The 12,859-nt window shown below is 37.8% G+C and overlaps 1 protein-coding gene across 1 annotated transcript in view; it reads right to left on the bottom strand.

Annotated features, from left to right (window-relative positions):
- Positions 1-12,859, bottom strand: part of cert1b (ceramide transporter 1b) — a 41,524-nt gene that overhangs the window by 22,499 nt on the left and 6,166 nt on the right. The window lies entirely within an intron of this gene.

Here is a 12,859-nt window from a genome sequence, read left to right as displayed (position 1 = left end):
ATATTTATGATTTATTCAATTATTGATGAATTAATTTTCATTATTTAATTTTATTTTTAAACCATATCTTCTTCCAGCCTATTTACTAATTATTCTAATTTCTCATTTAAAAAGGAATAACCTGAAGTTCACTGAGTGAGTCATTTGAACGATTCAGATCAATAACTCATGAGTTAAGAATGAATCTGACACAACCACTTTAGGAAAGTCACAATTTGTTTTTGTGTTGGTACCTGCAACCATAGAGGGCAATGCTATATATATAAAAAAAAAAGACAAGTGTCTATATATTTTATTTTCACTCACAGGAAATGACACAAACCTTATGTGAGTAATAATCAAAGAGTCCTTTCAAAGACACATATCAGACTACATCAACAGAGAGAGAGCATTAGAAAAACCCCAAATGATATGACAGACACCTGGTCTTGTGGGTAAGGCGGGGGGCGCTCATTCAAAGCCTGACACTAATCACAATATGAAGAGGCATGACGGGATGACACATGAGGACTGAAACGGGCTTAAATGAGACTGGAGACAAAGCTGCATGTGTTTAAAGGAAGGAGAATAATCACTCACATCTGAGCGAGGATGATTAACACACCACAAAACACAACAACAAACAAACACAGAGTCCCAGAGGCCTCAACCAGTCTTTACATAGAAACAGCATCTTCCCACTACAAACCCAGAGCTCAAAGGAAACTGTGAGAAAACTAAGCGACTTGTTCACAGCGTGAGACTATTCATAACCCAGCAACGTTATGCTGCCTTATAAGATGCACTTGTGGAGAAGGTAATCCCAGAATGCACTGCAACGAGCTCAGTCGGTCAGATCTGTTGTGCATTTACAATGACAGTGTTTGAAAAACTGCTGTTATGATGTTGAAAATGTCCATTTAGATTTAGGAGTGCTTATATTTGTGCATGGAACCGAGAATGGACTGATGCAGGAACATTCTACTGCCTGTATGGGAAAAGCATTGAGCAGGAATCTGGGAATGGAAAATCAGGAATCTGGGAATGGAAAATCGAGACATGGTGGGCAATGCAGTGGACCCCGAGAGGGTCACAGCAGGTACTGAGAAAAGACACTAAAATAAACAAAGGGTCGTCACTATGGGACTGACTTAACCTGCGAGACACCATCAATCCCACGCCAATGTACACAAACACGCACATCACAACACTGACACACAGATGTTAAACAGGACTGGTATCTGTTGATTTGTTGGTTTCTATCTAAGTTAGGGCTGCATTGTTGGTAGAGCTGTAAAACGTAATGTGTCACCACATCTTTGATCAGCTCATAAAGACAAACACACACACACACACACACACACACACAATCTTATTTATATTCATTACTTAGCACCTTATTTAGTACTTTTTTTGTAATTTGTTATGTTGTAAATGTATTTTTCTTGTCATTACTTGTATTGTGTATAATACTTTGGCAATATTGTATTTAAATACAAACATGGCAATTTTAAAAATTGAAAATTGAAATTGAGATACAGAACGAGCCAGTACAAAAGTTCAAGAACACACACACACACACACACACACACACACACATACAGGCCTAGGTGTGGCACAACACGATGGCACAAGGAGACAGACAATAAGGGAGCCTGTGAAATGTACAGCATTGTGTCAACAACTAAATGAAATGCCACATATACAGCATCCCAGTAATAGGACAATAATCAACACATTGTGTGCAGCGCCGGCAACATAAGAATGATGCATTATGTACTGTGTCCAGAGAGTTAGACACAATGTACAAATACACACAGCTGTATGGCTTTTGTACAGCTACAGCAATAATTTATCTTGAATCCAAGATATGCATCCAAAATAAATACTACATCTAAAGACAAAAAAATCTGATTATTCATTGCAATTATGCCAGTCAGACACATCTATGGTTTGTAATCTATTATATATAGCTGCATAATCAACTAACTTCAATTGTTCAAGCTAGGGATGGGCGATATGGGCTTTAAAATATATCACGATATTTCTGGTATTTATTACGATAACGATATCAATGACGATAATTCAGGGAATCCTGTTTCTTTTAAGAAAAGTATTATATTAAATAGGGTGAGCATTAATGAGTTCACACGTAATGTAAAGACTGTTTTAATTCATACTGGAAGCCGGAGGGCGCTCTTGCACAGAAACTTATCCATAGCAGAAGAAATACTACTGACGATGCTCCAGGAAGGTATCCAGTTAATCACTGAATAAAACACACAACAGAGGTAGAGACATTTTAACTGATGAAACTTGAGGAAAATAAACATAAGACTGCACAAAATATATGGTTTATCTGTGTTCTTCAATCTTGGGTATTTTTATAAGGAAAGTATATTTATAATGCAATGTTAATCGACATGGCCTTTATCACTGTATATAATACTATCATTCTGTAATATGAAACCACGTCTGGTCACAAAAAGTAGTATTTCAAACACTCGACTATGTTATTAAGTTAATTTGGAGAAAAAGCATGTCAATAAATTATATCTTTGTTGGACAACAGTTTTGTAAACACATGCAAAACTGTATCGCACACGTGCTACTGTAGTACATTTATTCAGACCGATTTTTTTGTGCACTGTACAGCCCTAACCAAACCAGTTACAGCTCGAGCTCCTCATTTAGCGATATAGGCTGCTCCTCCTCAATTTCACGCCCGCTTTCCGTGATGTCGCTCCGCACTGTCGCACACAGAAATATGTCAACAACTAGACTTTATCGTTATTATCGCAGGAAGACCAATTCTTATCGTGGGTAGAATTTTTACCGGTATATCGCAAACGATAAGATATCGCCCATCCCTAGTTCAAGCTATAGAAATGCAACCAATGCTGGAGTGCATTTATATAGAACCAGTCATTTTGATGCTAAATTTTAATTGTTGCACAAAACAAATGAACTAAAAAGCTCTCTGTTGACTAATGAAATGTGCTTTATAGGCCGTTGACAACAGTTTTACAACATCTTTTAAATTATTCAATGTGCCACAGAGCAAAAGTGAAAACATCACAATGTGCCTGATGTTCAATGAATAATGGTCTATCAGTGGTTCTCAAGAGTTTTAATATTTTGGCCAGAAGCAATGGTTTAAACTTAAAACATCTTGATGATGGATTTGTTTCTTACAAACATGCAGCTTTTCATTTCAAAAGACATTAACTAATGGACTGGAGTGGTGTGGATTATTGTGATGTTTTTATCAGCTGTTTGGACTCTCATTCTGACGGCACCCATTCACTGCAGAGGATCCATTGCTGAGCAAGTAATGCAAGGCTTAATTTCTCATTTACATTTTGGATGGCCTGAGGGTAAAGAAATTGTAATTTTCATTTTTTAGGTAAACTATTCCTTTAACTAAAAAGACAATTAAATTATTAAATCGCAATAATCTGTATGCCAATTACTTAAAAATCATGTTCATAGTAGCCGACCTGACATTTTGAGGTCTACATTTAAAGAACAAATGTCCCAACAGAGGTGTCGAAACAAAAACGACCATGAGGATAACATGTCCAGGGTGTGAAATAAGCACAATGTGCCGAAGTCCACACTTGAATGTGATTAACCAGCAAATAATGATATCAGGAGCTGGTTAGAGATGGATGTTAACGCTCACAGATAATGGGTGAATTGCTGTTTACTGAGAAATTCAGTCTCAGATCTGTGCTTTGGGAAATCAGAAACACAGGAAGGTGGGACTTCAGCTTGAACAAAGGGAACACAAGCCACACTGACCCACAGATTAGGACACAGGATGCAAAGGAAGAGAGCATGTCATATGACTAACTAACCCGCTGTTATTGACAGGTTAAAGTGCATCTATATGTGACTTTAATGTCCAGACAGAGTCCTGGTTAAAGCAAATCTAGGAGGAAGGAAGTAGAAGACAGGAGAGATGAGCAGAGGGACTTTCAGATTTGACCCCAGGGTCACCAAACAGGAATTCATCAGCAGGAGGGCACAAGGGAGCAAACTTCTCGTTTCAGACAACAGGACACTCGTACACCTCTCTTTTCCTTCTATTTCAGATCAACACAGCCTCTTTTTTCACTTGTTCCACCCTTTTAAAAATATCACAGATCATTCCCTCCCACATCCCTGTCTCTCCACGCTGCTCGCACCTCCTCCTCATTTCAGCATCGGTTTTCTTTACAGGACGTTTCAGGGTTCACTGACTGTTTGATCCGTAATGGAGCCCGTTTGACACCTTCACACACAGATTCACTCAAACGCATTTTAACAAAAGCCCTCTGAAAGCCGAGGCGCTCAATGGCTCCAGCAGAATTGGGCTGATCGAACTTTCCAGCAGCTCTGCAGTGACTGCCTCAAGATTTAAAGGGACGAAGCACAAACAACAAAACAAAACATCTCCAGTCGATCTTCACAATCACAATAATTCTGTTCACCATCCATACTAATCTCATCCTTTTATGTGATGTTATTAGAGATAGATGACACAAAAATGTAAATGTTATAAACATTCAGTTTATAAATTATTAAAGGTTTCATTACATGTAATGCTAAAATTGTTATATATTTGATACAATGCCCTTATGAAAAAAGTTTATGTTGGGGAAACCTCTTGTTGTCAAATGGATCATATTACTGAACGTAGGAGTGCAATTAAAAGAGGTGATGCAACCAATTCAGTACTGAAACATTTTAAATTTAATTAAACTATGTCCTCTTTTTTGTTTATTGGCATTTATCACATAAAATTCCCGGTAAGAGGAGGTCAAAATCGAAAAAAAGAAACATTATCTGAAAAGTGTATTTCCTACTGGGATAATGAAGATTTGGTTGTAAAACTTCTGTAATTACTGCTAATAAACATTTATATGTTTAAAAATATCTGCTGTGTTTGTAGAAATGAATGCATATGAAAAAATTATATATATATATATATATATATATACACACACATATACATACATATTTTTGTATTATTTTGCTTTGTATAAAATAGGGCTTACAAACTTTGGTTTGGTGGCCTCTTTTTCAGGGTGTCATGTGATTAATGGATATCATGCCATGTGATTTTTTTAACGCTCTAATTGGTTGATTGCAAATTTAAATCTTGTTTTTGTTTGTATTTCAAACAAAGTTCAGAGTTCAGCTCTGATGAAGGCCTGTGTTCTGAAACATGTTTGCAAAATCAATTTTTAAAATAAATAAAAAAAATTCCAGCTTCAAGATTCTTTCATCTCTCTTCTCCACAAGTGCTGCTGGTTTTGTTTTTGTATTTTATGAAAATGCCAAGGCTGCTCTTTGTCAAGCTTCAGAAAACACAAAACACTGCACAATATTTCAAGTCTTATAATGCTATACAACAATTTTGAGAGATGAATACTTTCTAATAATTCAAAGATGGTGTGAAATATTTGTGCCACTAGCATTACTAAACAGAAATGCAAAAATAACGATTGTTTTCAAACCAGTTTTTCAAAAATTTACTGCTGAGAGGTTTCGACAAAGAAACCAGTGCTGGTCAAGCTGAGGAGAGGACAGGATGCACTGTCTGTTTCAGACATTGAGAGTTGCTTGTGTAGTCTGTGCAAATGCAAGAAAGTGCACTAGTTTATGGTTAGTTTGTGGTTTGAGCCCAAAGCAGGTCATGGCACAGTAGACACGTGCCGGTACTCGATAATGCGATTTATCAAGATAATGAACATGCATGATATTGTTATCATGGGCACTTTTAAATACTGTGAATAATTATTTATTACAAATTATTAAGATTTTTTGAATGCATTTTAAGAATACTTTTCCCATCAACTGGTCACAATGCACAACACCGCTGCGCACTCTCATGTAAACAAGCAGGGATGAGAAGCGCATGATGTGCTGAATGAAAGCGCACATTCAGTCTCTGACAGCAGGTGCCGCTGAACAGCAGAAATGCAGCCATTACCCCGGAAACCCCATAAACAAAGCAGCTGTGCAGCTTTCTGAAACCGGTTTAAATGATTTAAACAGCCATTCAGATTTGTGTATCCGCTATGGTGTTCATTAGGGTTGTGCCAATAGACGATAGTATCGTGTATCGACGATAGTCAGAGATATCGACGATAGCAGATGTCTTTGTCGATAGTCAAGACGATATTAGGCTCATTCTCCTATTAATGTATAAAACTATTATTATTATTATTATTATTATTAGGCGACCTATTATTATTGGGCTATTATTATCAAATTTCCCCGCTATTTCACCTCAGCGCCGCACTTCACACACACGCGCAAATGAGGATTAGGTTTCGCCTCCTCATTTCTAAATGTTTTAAAAACGGACTCTAAAACTAAGTCCACATCAAAATTTAACTGCGGGGTGATAAACCTTTATTTACAAATTATGTCAAGAGTGCTAAAAGAGACATCTTTTCTTGAACAGCTATGAATGAACATGACGAAACTGCATCGTCACCAGCATTTTGTTTTCTTTACAGCACATTAACAAAAAACATTGATGCTTATTCTTCATCATCGTTATTATAAAAAATATGCAGTTAATAAGTTATCAGTCTAAAACAGGGCTCATCATGGGGCGCGCGGTCCAGAGTGATGCATGACTGATGTATCCATTTAATTGAACTTTACTCCAAAAATATGAACTTACCTGAAAATACTTTTATCTTTAACTATTTAGTATTAAACTGTTGGTCTTTAAAATAAATCTACTTTTGATTTTCACCTTGACTGATAACTTCCGCGCCGATGCGGCAAACCTGTCACAGGACGCGCGGTCCTAATAGCGATGTATGACTGCTGAATCCGAATATATGAACTAGCTGTTATAAATATTTTTATATTAAACATGTTAGTTTTTCAGTATGTTTGAAAGTATATTATTTCTGTTATTGGTGCTTCCAGGCTCTCTCTCTCACGCACGCACGGTTTAAAATCACCAAATAGTTATGAAATAGCCCATGACAAGTACAGAGAGTCTCTCTCTTGCCCCCACCCACCCACGCACGATAATATCGTGTATCGGCGATCTCACAGGCTCGCGATATGACGATATGAAAAATGACCATATCACCCAACACTTGTGTTCATCACAGCGCCAAATACTTAAATATTTAGACTTAACAGGTGATTTATCTTCAAACTTTTTTACATTTTAATCTGGACTACAACATGCCCTAGATATTGTCTGAAAATGTTTTGATTCTTTATAGAGAATGTGAAGCTGACGTCACGCCGTGTTGAGTTCGGTGTTCTTTTCCAAGAAAGCATGTGAAACATGATAGTAACTAAATTTTGCAACCCTCTAACGCAGGGTTCCTCAATAGGCATATAACGGGCTGCATTTATGTAGTTTACATGATAAAAGTAATCTTAGATTTAAAATATACCTCTAGTTTTGATGAATTAAATGGGCCTTTGATGTTTGGGCAAAATAAACTCCTGGCAATAATGTGTTTTGGGGTATTTCATTTTTCACAGTGCTCATGGCAAGGGCAAACTGTTGATTATCCGGCTTATTCCATGGTCATTTGCCAACATTGACAACTTAAAGCTGTTTATGATGTTAGCAGCACAATATTTAATATAAATAGATTATTACGTTTTAAATATGGTTCATTTTCTTACAAAAACGCATCGATTCGCTACAGGAGGTCTTTGTTCACCCCCCGGAGCCGTGTGAGGCACTTTTTATTATGATGGATGCGCTTTATTTCACTTCTTTTGGACTGATGAACTGCAACACCCACTGACTGCCATTAAACAGCTTGGAAGATCAAAGACAATTTTTAATATAGCTCCGACTGGATTCGTCTGAAAGAAGAAAGTCATATACACCTAGGATGCCTTGAGGGTGAGTAATTCATGGGCTAATTTTCATTTTTAGGTGAACTAATCCTTTAAGGCCCCATTTGTTAACATTAGTTAATTTATTAGTAAAACATAAACTGCCAATGAAAAATTCTTCTAAACATTCATTAATCTTAGTTAATTTCAATATTTAATAACACATTGTTAAAAGTTGCTGTTATTTCATGAACTCGAGCTAACATGAACTAACAGTTGTATTTAAAAAAAAAAGTATAATAACTTCTGTAGCAAATGTAGCTACTGCTCTTTGTTAATGTTAGTGCATTAAAGAGATAGTTCACCCAAAAATGAAAATTTGATGTTTATCTGCTTACCCCCAGGGCATCCAAGATGTAGGTGACTTTGTTTCTTCAGTAGAACACAAACTACATTTTTTTAACTCAAACCGTCGCAGTCTGTCAGTCATATAATGGAAGTGAATGGGAATCACGGCTTTGAGGGTCAAAAAAACATACAAACAAAACCAAATAAAAAAATGTAATGGACCATTGACACTCTATCTACAATCTGAATTAGGAGTGTCAATGGTCCATTTGAGAGATAGGTGGCGGTAATGCACTTATAAGTCTGCGATCCGCCGTAAAGCAAGAAGAAGAAGACACGTCACACGCCGGCTGGTGAGAACTCGCTCAGGACAGTTCGGACATTGCGGTGAATCAGAGGTAAAAAATTCACTTCCATTATAGGACTGACAGACTGCAACGGTTTGAGTTAAAAATCTTCGTTTGTGTTCTACTGAAGAAACAAAGTCACCTACATCTTGTGTTCCCCCGGCGTACAGATCGCGTTCCGCGTTCCCCTCGGTAGAAATCACGATCATGTTCCCCTTGGTAGAAATCGCGTTTCCCCCTCGGGGGGTCCCCCCTCCATCGTCAGGCCCTTAGAATCGTCCTAACCTTCCCCCCCTTACGGCGCCCCTGGCTACCAACATAAAAGATGCGCCTCCATAAAAACAAACTCTGCTCTTCATTGCTCTCTCTCAGTCTAGCTGTAAACAGTAAACAGCTGATGACGAAACTACTGTTCTCATTTGGTGAGACATCTGTGTAAATGATTTACAATAAAAAGGTGGCATGTAAATATTGGGAAGACGATAGAATCATTTTCCCATTTTGTGGTGCCAGAACAGTTCAGCACACGAGCATAAGGCTACATGTGGATCAAGTTGTTTGTGTTTACAGAAGACTGACGGGTGGGTAACTCATCTGGTAGCAGTTTTGATCAGGTTTTCTCGTGGTTTAGGTTTGGATAGATGAAACCGGTTCTGGACTGAGAGCAATCTGAGCGATATTCAGCCCGAACCCACATGAATGATCTAAAAAAAACCCACAGGAGAATACACACAGGACCAGGGTTTGGACACCAAAGAAAGCACACGAAACCAGCAAAAAAAAAGAAAAACTGTGAGGTCAAAAAAATAGAGTAACTTGACATACACTGTTTCCACATTCAAATCGCCTTTACAGTTTCTGCTTTTCCTCCCGTGTCTCTTCATCTTAATTTCTCTTTTACTTCTCTCCACTCATCCAACTTCCTTTATGGGCTCAACATTAAGGATTTTTTTGCTTGTTTTACTTGCTCTATCAATATTGTCACTGACCTCTCTACAAAAAAATGTATCAATTTTATTTTTGGGCGACAAATATTTAAGTCTAGAAATAAAAGCACAAGAATATGATCAACAAATGATAAGAATGGTGCACTGGCCTTTCCTACTGCATTTATCTGTAAACTCAGCTCTATTAAGAACTTTGCCTGTCCTGACATGAGCCAAACGCTGCACTTTAGATCCCACGGTGGCATTTGCAATGACCCGCCCTGCACCAGAACAACCTGTACCTAGGGTTGGGTACCGAAACCCGGTGCCAATATGGCACCTATGTAACCGGTATATACTAGAACCGAATCAGAACGCAGATTTCGGTGCCTCATTTCGGTGCCACTTAAATGCCTAAGTGATCAATTAAAATATTTGTCCTGGTTCTCTGAAATGGATGTAAGAAGCATGGGCATCGCTAGGCCATTTTTTTTTATCGGGGCTATAGCGATGAGCTCCATAAACTGTACACAAATTCGCGATCGCCTCAAAGTCAGTCCCTTTTAAATTTCATATGAAAACGGTGGCAGACTTCATCTCCTCCCCATCTTTCAGCGCGCTCTTCAATCCGCAGACCGCGGCGGTGCAGCGTGAGCGGACTCAAACAGAAACAGAGGACACAAGGTGTGTGTTTATCGATAGATTTTTATAATAGCTGTATCTGTGCAGTTCTTTGTCATAAATACAGCTTACAAAAGGTCACGAGGGAGTAGTGTTGTCACGGTACCAAACTTTCAGTATTCGGTACCAATACCAGTGAAAATCCATGGTTCTCGGTACCAATGCAAAACACAAAAACATGCTAATTAAAAAATTGGACTATACTTTCATTTAATCCAAACTGTGTACATATTTAATTTTAAAGGGCTTTTGAAAACCTAGAGTTTTTCAACCAAGAATAACAACTAAGTTAGCAAAAAAAAAAAAGCCCAGAACTGCTTTTCTGACTGATATGACACAAACAATGTTAACCATTTGTACATTCTCTAACACGCATATTTTAGATTCACAATTCATTTAAAAGCCTCTGGTGTGTAAAAATAGTAAATATCATCATGTCCTCATGTTTTCTTTAGCCTAATAAAAGTTATAGGAGCATTAAATAGTTAATAAAAAACTTCATTCTAATGCTCATTATATTAGCGTTAGCCGTGCTTATGCTAACGATTAACTACTCTAATAATCTACTCTAAAATGATCTAAATATTAAAAATTAAAATGAAACTTACCTGCTTGAACTCTTTCATTTGATCTGGGTGTCGTTAAAGTGTTTTGTTAGTTTGGTGTGTTTCCTCGTTTTGATGTCGCCACGTCTGTGCTTTTATGAAGAGAGCACATCTGCGCACCTTTCGGATAGTGCATCAGAAACGGAAATGAGAGCATCCGAGGAGCATGTGAATGCTATGTATATTTATTTTAAATATTTTTAATGTTCTTTAATGTTATCCACTGTTTTTTTTGTGACTCTTTTATTTTTAAGTATCAGTTCAGGCACCGGTACCGTTTTAAAAGTATCAATTTGGCACCGGTATCGTAAAAAACCCAATCAATACCCAACCCTACCTGTACCTATGCATACCTGTCCTTCCCCATATCCCTGATACACGAGACACTGAGAGAGCTACCCTTTGCTCTTGTCAGATCATGACATAGTCCAGGTCCAGCGTAGCTCCAAGAAAAATTGCATGTTTACAGGCCACGCTTTGGGAGAGCTTAGCAAGAGAGCAAGGGGGCGAGAGAAAATCCAGCTCACGTGAGGGTAAAACTTGGCAGACGAAAGCTCATAGTTCAAGTTCAATGCACTGTGAGCGCTGAAAGCTGTGTGATGTTGTCGCTGTATTGATGTGTTTTTTTTCTTGGGCTGAATACAGCCGTTGATAACAGATCCAACTCAAAACACTATGAATTGAAACACAGAAAAGAACCTAAACTACCTGCTAACACAACTGTAGGGTGATGTCCAGGGCATGACTTTGAGTGGTTTTTAGCATGTAAATTACAGGCATAAAAACTTTGGGGGAAAAAAAACTCAAGTAGTGCTTTTTCCCATTTTTTAACTATCACCATTGGCATATAATGCAACAAAGACTACTAAAGTAGACAGATTTTACTAATAGACCTACCAATCTCTGTGTAAAACTAAAATAATGATGCTGCTATTTTCTAAAGTCATTTTCACCCCCCTGTAGTTTGGCTCCAAATCTCAGGTGAAAATTGTCATTTTGACATTTGTCTTCCTTCAGAAAAAAATATTACATTTTTTCTCAATTGCTTTGGCTCAATTCTCGAATTAAACTTTTTCATAAACTGTGCAGGACAAGTTGAACGCTAAATTTAACAAATTAGCATATGCTTAGGGTTGGGTATTGTTTGGGGTTTTCTCGATACCGGTGCCAAATCGATACTTTTAAAACGGTTCCGGTGCCTAAACGGTGCCTGAACCGGACCGATTGCATCGGTGTCCTGCACCGATACTTATTAAAAAATAAATAAAAATTCCCCCAAAAATAGATGTCAAACACATGATGTCGGTTTCATTCATACTGGACGCCAGAAGGCGCCCTCGCACAGAAAATCCACATATCCAGTCACAGAAGTAGCGGAACTGGTGACCCTCCAGGAAATCCCTTATATGGACAAAGGCATCGCTATTATAGCTGTAACTGAGTAAACAGAACATATAAACGTTTTGAACGATAAAACAAAGACAATAAACACTCGACTGCAACTACATTTTGCAGACATGCAATAAAGTTCTGAAGTTCCAGCAAACAGTTGTGACATTTGCACTCACAGTTTAGAGAATGTTAAGATTGTTTCGAAAAATGTGCCACAGCAATTGAGAAAAACTGTAACAAAATCAAAAATTTAAGCTGGGGAAGACTGAAATTTGATTGATTTAACATGGAACGTCCTTACAGCATAAACTGTGCAGGACAAGTTGAACGCTAAATTTAACAAATTAGCATATGCTTAGGGTTGGGTATTGTTTGGGGTTTTCTCGATACCGGTGCCAAATCGATACTTTTAAAACGGTTCCGGTGCCTAAACGGTGCCTGAACCGGACCGATTGCATCGGTGTCCTGCACCGATACTTATTAAAAAATAAATAAAAATTCCCCCAAAAATAGATGTCAAACACATGATGTCGGTTTCATTCATACTGGACGCCAGAAGGCGCCCTCGCACAGAAAATCCACATATCCAGTCACAGAAGTAGCGGAACTGGTGACCCTCCAGGAAATCCCTTATATGGACAAAGGCATCGCTATTATAGCTGTAACTGAGTAAACAGAACATATAAACGTTTTGAATGATAAAACAAAGACAATAAACACTCGACTGCGACAATATAGTTTATCTGTGTTATTCAAGCCATCT

Source organism: Sinocyclocheilus anshuiensis, unplaced genomic scaffold (assembly GCF_001515605.1).
Source record: "Sinocyclocheilus anshuiensis isolate Anshui unplaced genomic scaffold, SAMN03320099.WGS_v1.1 scaffold708, whole genome shotgun sequence".
NCBI classification, from domain to species: Eukaryota; Metazoa; Chordata; class Actinopteri; order Cypriniformes; family Cyprinidae; genus Sinocyclocheilus; species Sinocyclocheilus anshuiensis.
The sequence above is the reverse complement of the archived record's forward strand: the minus strand, read 5'-3'. Positions and strand labels throughout refer to the sequence as shown.